The sequence below is a fragment of the Suricata suricatta genome, chromosome 6 (assembly GCF_006229205.1).
Source record: "Suricata suricatta isolate VVHF042 chromosome 6, meerkat_22Aug2017_6uvM2_HiC, whole genome shotgun sequence".
NCBI classification, from domain to species: Eukaryota; Metazoa; Chordata; class Mammalia; order Carnivora; family Herpestidae; genus Suricata; species Suricata suricatta.
Genome location: NC_043705.1, coordinates 116,739,110 through 116,747,640, shown reverse-complemented (window position 1 = coordinate 116,747,640; position 8,531 = coordinate 116,739,110). Strand labels below are relative to the sequence as shown.

At 39.9% G+C, this 8,531-nt stretch overlaps 1 protein-coding gene across 2 annotated transcripts in view; it reads right to left on the bottom strand.

The window, feature by feature from the left end:
• Positions 1 to 8,531, bottom strand: part of TTC33 (tetratricopeptide repeat domain 33) — a 39,885-nt gene that overhangs the window by 9,255 nt on the left and 22,099 nt on the right. The window lies entirely within an intron of this gene.

The window sequence follows — 8,531 nt, the reverse complement described above, 5'->3', positions numbered from 1 at the left end:
CCCCCCCACGATGTGCCACAGGTACCTCCAACTCATTGTGACCAAAACGGATCTTCGCGCCCCACCTGCCCAACCAGTGGACGCGCTGCAGCACCTCCTTTTGTAAATAAAACTAAGGAAGCACAGAGCCCCACGTGTTCTCCAGAGCAGTCATTCCACAACATCCTTCACAAGTGGTTAACTCCTGTACACTTGCCTATTTTAGGAGAAGAAAATTCTATTTACCAGAATATGTTCTGTTATGAGCTGAAACTTCCTCTCTTATACCTTTCCCCCAGTGATACTAATTCTGCTTTCTAGCGCTGAACAGAGAATACATAATCCACTAGTTTTCATTCTTGGCTACATACTCTGAAGGGGAAGAAATACACAACACCACACACACACACACACACACACACACACACACACACACAAACAACACACACAGGTCCCTGCCTCAAATCAACTAAAACAGATATTCTCAGAATAGGGCCCAGGCATCTATATTTTTTAAGCCAGTTAATGCTAAAAAACACCAAGGTTAGGAACCATGGATATCTTTCATAGCATATTAAGCCCTATCCATTGAATCATTCACTATGACCTGTTTTCCAGACCCTTATTTCCTCTGTTTGTGTTCTTCTGCCTAATTTCCTACTGGATCTGTGAAGATCTAACCCAAACATAACAACCAAAATACGGGCTAATATGGACTGATTATTATTAAACATAGGGCAGTGAAATAAAGGCAAAATTTGGTAGAAAACACAAAGTTGAAGAAAATAAAAAAGTACATTCTGTTTTCACCTTGCTATATAGAGCTCCTTTACTAGTAATACAAACGAGCAATGTCATTTCCAGGAGTCTAACACCAGCCTGACAAATGACACATAGGCTACTGACACCTTAAAATTAGTTTGCCACAGAGCCGACTGCACGGCCAGCAGCAGAGGTGAAGGCGGACATGGCGGGAGCATGCTTGCCTCAGTTGCCATGAGAGGCTGTAGCAGTGGCTACTGCTACTTTGCAGGAGCCGGCTACATATAACTACCAGCTTAAAGAGTCATCCCACAGGGCTCCTGGGTAGCTCAGTCAGTGAAGCGTTCAGTTCTTGGTATCGGCGGCTCAGGTCAGGATTTTGTGGTGGTGACTGAGCCCAGTATTGGGCTCTGAGTCGAACGTGGAGCCTGCTTGGGATTCTCTTTCTTCCTCTCTGCACTCCCCAACTCAGCTTTCCTCCCTCCCTCCCCCCTTCTCTCTCTCTCTCTCAAAATAAATAAATAAACTTTAAAAATTAAACAAAAAAATTCACCCCACAAAAGCTGGTAGTCTTTGCTTCCAAGCAAACCAAAGGTGACCATGCAGAGAGGCTGTGCAACTACTGCCAGGACCCTAGGTAGTATCCTCTCCCTAACAGGGGCTCTTGCTGAGCACTGAAGAGGTACCTGTTTGAACACTGTTTAACTCTGGGTAAAAGACTACTGGAAGTTTAGGAACACAGTGTGACCATTACTCACCTCACTTTTATGAGCTGCTGCCCCAGTGCTCTAGGTTTCTCCCTGCCTCTGCCTATATCACAATATTCTTATGTCACAAATCAAACCTCTAAGAGCTCCATTAACTGAAAATTATTTCTTTACCAAGGATTTTCCATAACTCAAGGATCTATCTAGAGCCAGGGTCCCCAACGTGGAAAGTGTTAGTGGAAACAGACAGTCTACTGGCTGCTGTTCGTCAGTGCTCTCCCTTCAGCTCATGCGGAGATCCCTCTGGAATGCCCCTGCATCTCTGCTTTCCACACACGTGGACACTTCTGCACAGGACAGGCTACGCCCGTTAGCATGGTGTCAAGTGGCTGGCACACGACTTTCCTACAGACTCTGTGCTCAGCAGGTGACGGACACGGGTTGGTTAAAGCACCATGTCCCACTGCTGGCTCCCAGTTACGACTCATAGTTATTTTTAGATAATTCATACAGTAATGTTAGCCTAGAAACTGCCTACTGCACTTCAAAGTAAGGCATTTAAGGTATCTTTACAGGTACCATTAAAATTCCTTATTTATGAATTCTCCGCTTATTAAAACACCATCGACCATACAGAATTAATTAACTAGCTGCTTCTGCAGGGCCACCACCCATCAGATCACACACACTGCTTGGATTCATGTGTTAACCCCTCAAGGATGCCGTTCCTCCATTCCTTCCTTCCCCAGCCCTCCAGGGGCCTCCTTCAAGCAAAACATAATTTAAAAGAAGAATGATGGCAGAGAAGAGATGTATGGACCTCACGTGGTACTCCTGCTCGGAAAGGAGAAGATGAAAGGGATCTACAGAGAAGACATGAGAAGTCTGAACTTTACTGGTGGATTCTCAAGGGGATAAAAACCACAGCTTGTGGATAAGAGAGAAAGGGAAGGAGGAAGGCAGGATCCCAGTGGATCTCTTCCTTCTCTGACTCGCATATGCACATCTAGTATGGCGGCCGGGGACCACAAACATATACTGACAACTAAAACATGCAGTTGGCTCACATAAAGTATTCGATTTTTTTTTTAACACAAAATGTTCTTTTTTAAATTTTTTATTTTCATTTATTTTTTTTTTTTTTTTGAGAGACAGCATGAGCAGGGGAGGGTCAGAGAGAAAGGAAGATACAGAATCTGAAGCAGGCTCCAGGCTCTGAGCTAGCTGTCAGCACAGAGCCCAACGCGGGGCTCGAACTCACGAACCATGAGATCATGACCTGAGCCGAAGCCGGACGCTTAACCGACTGAGCCTCCCACAAAATGTTCTTAAATCAGGCCTTCCTTACATTCTATACCTGAGTAAGTGACGTTGGTTTAGACATAATTGTTTTGATAGAAAAAACTGCTTCCCAAATATACAAATAGAGAAGAACCAGAAAGTGTGTGTGAGCAGGCACACACACGCACACACACACACGCACACACGCGCGCGCACACACACACACACACACACACACACACACACAATTTCACCAAAAGATGACAACCACAGTTAACATTTTTATTGTATAGTCTTCCAAGTGTTTTAATGTATATCACACATGAAACATTTTTGTCTTTAAATTATCAGATGTTTCTCTGTACAGCATAATGCTTAGAAACTGATTATTACTATTTCAATACAAAATTCATTCAAATAAATCCTCTACTGTTAGATATTACACTTAAAAGCTGCTGAGAGTAAATCTTAAATGTTCTCACCACAAAAAAAAAATAAATAAAAAGGGAATTATGTGAGTTAACAGATGTGTCCACAAATCTTTTACTGCGGTAATTATTTTGCAATATACATGTTTATGAAATCATCACATTCTCCACCTTAACTTTACACAATGTTATTCATCAATTATATCTCAATAAAACTGAAAAGAAATTACCCTTTGGCCATTATAATTATCTTTTGGAAGGAAGTGGGCCATGAATAATTATTGAAGAAAATTGTATTTTGGAGGTCAAATATAATACACACATTATGTTTGATGTCAAACTGACTGGAAATGAGATCACCTTAGAAGGAAGGTTAGTATAACTTAAGATAACATTCTCACTGATTTCCTTTAATTAAGAAAAAAGCAATGAGGGAACACTATACTTCCTTGTCTGTACTACTCCCTTTCCGATTTTCTATTATATGATCCTCCAGCTTTACAAGAAACATAACTTCAGGTCCCAGTTGGCTTAGTTCTTAAAACTAGCAATCTTTATGCTAATCAAAAATTCAAATGGCACTAATACTCTTTGATAAGATTATGTAAACCTAACATACAAATCATATTTCAGCTGTTTAATCTCTAAAAACTAGCCTACATGTTTAACAACTAGAATTATACTTTTAAAATATTTACTTTAGTCTTATGGAAAAGGGGGGAAGTTCTTATAATGAAACACAATAAGCAGCCTTCTCGTACCCTCTGATCAATCTAGTCTTCAAAACGCATGCATATAAGTGCATACATTTAAAAGCTCCACTTCAGGGGCGCCCAGGGGGCTCAGTCGGTTAAGCGTCCGGCTTCAGCTCAGGTCATGGTCTCATGGTTCGTGGGTTCGAGCCCCACGTCAGGCTCTGTGCTGACAGCTCAGAGCCTGGAGCCTACTTCAGATTCTGTGTCTCACTCTCTCTCTGACCCTCCCCTGCTCACGCTGTCTCTGTCTCTCAAGAATAAAAAACATTAAAAAAAAAATAAAAGCTCCACTTCAAATGAACAATTACTTTCAATGTACACTGTATAAACAATAAAAGAACATGTACATGAACACTATTTTCAAAACCTCTGGGAGGGACAAAGACAGAACTTTTTTCCCTCAAAAACTTACAAACAAAAATAACCAACCTCTAAACAAAGGCCAGTAAGGAAATGTTCTTTAAAGTGGGAAAAATCAGCTCATGTGCACATGCCCCCTTAAAATCCACCTGTTACTTGGTAACAATATACTCAAAAAAAGGGGGGAGGGGATGTCTTTTTAAATGCACATCCAGTTTGATCCAGCAATTCCATTTGTGTAAATCTTTCTTTTGAGCTGACCTGGCTGTGTGCACACTTCTATCTCTGAAAGGACAGTCACTATATCATTCGTAAAACTTAGAAGATGAAAAACATCCTTTTTTAAAAGATGCCTAGATACATCTTAATGTATCATGCAGTGAAATACAAGTATCCTGTCATATCCAAATCTTTCTGATTTGGTTTCTGGAATAGATAGTAAGAGTCTGGATGGTAAGGGATCTGGTATGTGGCCCCTCCCTTCTTGTTTCTTAAATAAAAAAGGCAGTTATATACAGAATAATCTCTTAAGATATATTAAGTAAAAAAGGCAAGGGAAAGAATGGTGCATATATTTAGAATATCACCAGGAAAAAAAAATTCAGTAAAAAAAAAAAAAGGAGAATATCACCATTTATGATGTTTTAAGAGACATATAGATCCACATGCTTACAAATCTGAAGATTATCCTTGGCAGGATATCAAAGAACCGGTAACTGGTGTCTGTGGGAAAGTGAACTATAGACCAGAAGACAGGAGTAAGGGCAAGATTTACTTTTCATTTTATATCCTTTGTTAGTACTGTATTCGCTTTTTTAAATCATGTACATCATGTATATATGTTACTGCCTTTTTCTTTTTATTAAAAATTATACAAATACATTAAACAAACCATGGGATTGGATAAGCTCATAGAGAGAGTAAATGAGGAAAAGAAAAGATACCAGGGCGGAGTTTTCAAAGTTCAGAGGTCAAGCCGAGAAGGAAGGGCTAGCAAAGATGACTGAGAAGCAGAGAAGGAAAGGAAGAAAGTCAGGAGTGTGTGTGAGTCCAAAGAAACCAGAGGGATGCCTGTCACAGAGAGTGCCGGGTAAGAGAGATGTAGCAACATGTCGGTCATTAGAGACACTGACCAAAACAGCACTCCTGGAAGGGCAGGAGTGGACACCAGACCACTGAGTGAAGTGGGAGTAAGGAAGCAGGGACAACGAATGTTGACAACTCACTGGGGAAGTCTGTGACTACCAAAAAGGGAAATGAAAAGATCGCTAACCAGGAATATAAAATCAAGAGAAGGTTAACATAGATCTCAAACACACGTCCAGACTGAACTTATCATCATCTCCAACTCCAGACTTACTCTATCCTTATAACCCTGCCTTAGAGAACAGTACCACCAAGTCACTGAGACAGAATCCCGGAGTCAACCTTGCCTACACTTGCCCTGCCCTGGGTTACGCCAGGCATCAATTCTCTAATCCATCCTTTAACCCACTCACTGTCACTGTTCCTACTTAGTGTAAGTCCTCAGCCTTCCTTGCTGGGATTATAAAAAATTCAAGTAACGATTTAAGAGGTTTTTTTTAATGTTTATTTATTTTTGAGAGAGAGAGTATGAGCAGAGGAGGGACAGAGAGAGGGAGACACAGACTCTGAAGCAGGCTCCAAGCTGTCATTACAGAGCCTGACGCAGGGCTTGAACTCACAAGCTGGGAGATCATGACCTGAGCAGAAGTTGGATGCTTAACTGACTGAGTCACCCAGGCGCCCCAAGTAATGATTTTCTCTGGCCCCCTCTTGGCTAGATCTTTATGGCTGGAACACTGTTCTGCCTGTTCTTCAGCGAATTCCAATGTGTCTTTCCTGGCTGCCCTGATGCTTTCTCCTCCCCAAAATCTCTTCCCTCAAACCCTCTTTAATGCTTCTATTTCCCCATTTAGTTAAATGCCCTCCTTTTAGATCATCCAAAGATCTCTCAAAATAGTCCTCTTTACTATATACCAAAACAGTTTCTCTCTGTGTATCAACCACAAAAGATGTTTATTTAATATTTTCTTTGTGGCATCAATGCTTAACAAAATCACCAAATAAATGTTCAGTGAGTAAAAAAAAAAAAAAGAAATTAATATACTAGACTAATTTGGGTGAGGAGAACAGACTATAAAACAACAAATGTCAAACGATGTTGAATATAATTTTATCTTTGCTGAATCAGAAAGATTTTTTTTTTAAAGCCTTTTAGATTTTACAGCTTTAAATTTTAATTACTTGTCCTGATTAGATTTTTGGTAAAAAACAAAGTTGCATATATGAAAACGCTACTAAGCTCAATCGCTATCTTCCAGATGTAGTTGATTCTCACTGCCACAGTTACGTCCTATAAAGCTGCTGTAAAGACTGGATTAGTGAATACTGAATCAATCGCTGCTCGTAGGGGAAATACAGGGTTAAGTTCCTGCAAGCCTCTGATCAGATTTGTATCAACTGATTAACATACAGCTTGTTTTACGTGCTCCTGTTTAAGAACATCTTATTTGATAAATACTACTGATTCATTAACCTTGAACTCACAGCCCACAGCACTGGAGGAAGCTTACTGGACAGACACACGCAGCTTCTCCATAAGGCACATCACAGCCTTCTTGTCTTTAGGAACACTGGACAGCCCTTCTGAACTATACTTGGGGGGCGTTTTAAACAGCAAAATCACCAACAAAGGGCACAAAAATGTGGAAAATATAACACTAGATAGACCCCAAAAAGGGATACTTGTTTACATTCAAGGTGAAACAAGAAAGCAGAGCTCTGCCTTGTTTGACTCGGCTGGGAATCCACACAGGAGGCACTCAGGTTTTTCTCAGCTCTGCGCATGCCCACTAATGATTGTCAAAGCACCATGAGCACAGATTTGGGGGTCACCAATATCTTTTGAGTGGGTCAATTCATAAATGAGGAAGCCATGAATGAGGGTTCACTGTATTTAGGAAGAAATGTTATAGCATGTTTTCTGTGTCAAATAAAATGTAACTAGCTATGAAGGAGTAGCAGTTCCCAATAACATCATGACAGATTTTTAACTGATTTCTGACACACAATTTTATATCCTTTTGTGGAAACATCAAAACAAATTTAAAAGCTATTTCTGTACAGCTACATTTTTATCAAATCCCTAGTGAAAACTATGTCATCAAGAACTTTAAGGTTTTCACCTTATTTTATATTTTGTTTCTAATAATAATTACAGTAATTGTGCCCCATGGGCACCTGGGTGAGTCAGTCTGGTTAAGCGTGTGATTTCAGCTCAGGTCACAGCTTCTTGGTTCATGAGTTCAAACCCTCCATTGGGTTCAGCACACAACACAACATTCTGGACACTCTGTCCCCCATTCTTTTTGCCCCTTCCCCCCTCAAAAATAAGCATTTAAAAAATAATAATAATTGTGTCCCAAAATGACAAAAATAGCTTTTCTGGCTCAATTTCTATTTTCCTATTGGAAGTGGTTTTCCTTTCTTCAGGATATATTTGAAATTAAGAGTTTAGTTTACTTCCTTGATTTTGTAAGCACTTTCATATAGACATTATAATGATGTTGAAAGTAGTTTTAGATAGGTTTAATCTGAGTAAAAGTTGTATGATTTCCAATTTAGATAAACCAGGATCCAACTTTTAGACAATGATCAATTTTCTGAATTAAACCAAAAAAAAAAAATTCCTTAAGTTATTTTGAGTTCTTCTGTCTAGAATTTGGAGTAGCATTCTGAAGAAAGCAAAGACAAAATAATGTGTAGCTAATACAATGAACATTCAAATAAGGAACCTAATTTCCATAGCTCAGAAAGAAAAAAGAGTGGTGCTGGGAGAACTGGACAGCAACATGCAGAAGAATGAAACTAGACCACTCTCTTACACCGTACACAAAAATAAACTCAAAACGGCTGAAGGACCTGAATGTGAGACAGGAAACCATCGAAACCCTCGAGGAGAAAGTAGGAAAAAACCTCCCAGACCTCCACCACAGCAATCTCTTGCTCGACCCATCCCCAAAGGCAAGGGAAATGAAAGAAAAACTGAACTCTTGGGACTTCATCAAGATAAAAAGCTTCTGCAAGGCAAAGGAAGCAATCAAGAAAACTAATAGGCAACCGACAGAATGGGAAAAGATAGTTGCAAACGACATTTCAGATAAAGGGCTAGTATCTAAAATCTACAAGGAACTCACCAAACTTCATACCCACAAAACAAATAACCCAGTGAAGAA